This window comes from Calidris pugnax, unplaced genomic scaffold, assembly GCF_001431845.1.
Source record: "Calidris pugnax isolate Ruff unplaced genomic scaffold, ASM143184v1 scaffold335, whole genome shotgun sequence".
In the NCBI taxonomy this organism is placed as follows: domain Eukaryota; kingdom Metazoa; phylum Chordata; class Aves; order Charadriiformes; family Scolopacidae; genus Calidris; species Calidris pugnax.
Genome location: NW_015091148.1, coordinates 1,597,049 through 1,597,844, shown reverse-complemented (window position 1 = coordinate 1,597,844; position 796 = coordinate 1,597,049).

Here is a 796-nt window from a genome sequence, read left to right as displayed (position 1 = left end):
CCCTCCCTCCCTCCCTCCATCCCTCCTTCCCTCCATCCCTCCATCCCTCCTTCCTTCCATCCATCCATCCACCCATCCCTCCATCCCTCCATCCCTTCACCCACTTCCCTTCTCCCGAAGGCCCCCGGGGGGCTGCAGGGGTCCCACGGGTGCCAGGGCTGGTGGCTGTGCCCAAGGCTGGGGTGGCACCGTGGCAGTGGGGGGGTGACGCTGGCTGTGTCCCCCCCGCGAGCGGAGGGTTCGTGGCCCCTGGCCCAGCTGCGGCCTTTCCCAGCGCGGCGGCCAAGCCCTGCAGCCTGGGTAAATATTAGCTCGGAGGCAGCGGCGGTGCCAGGCCCAGCGCGGCTCGGTGACCCGCTGGGGCACTGCCAGCACCCTGGCACGGCCCCACGCGCAGCCTCGGCTCCCCTTCCACAGCCCCACATTGTGCCTCAGTTTCCCCTCCACGGCCCCACATCGTGCCTCAGTTTCCCCTCCATGGCCTGCCCTGGGTGCCCTGGAGTGAGGATGAGGATGGCCAGAGCACCCATCTCCTTGACACGGTCCAGCCCCGCTCCGGTGCCACACTGGGGGGGCAGGATGCCCTGTACCCCCACCCCCGGGTCAAACCCCTCAGGGTTTGGGTTGAGATGGGGGTCAGGGGTGGGGGTGCAGCCCAGTGACCCCCCCAACGGGCTTTTCTCAGGCTGGGACCAGGTGCAGGGGGGGTGGCACCGGGTGACAGCGATGCTTGACCCCCCCCCTTTGGGTCCCCCCCTAAACCAGGGCCACTGCACCCCACTGGGGACCCACTGGG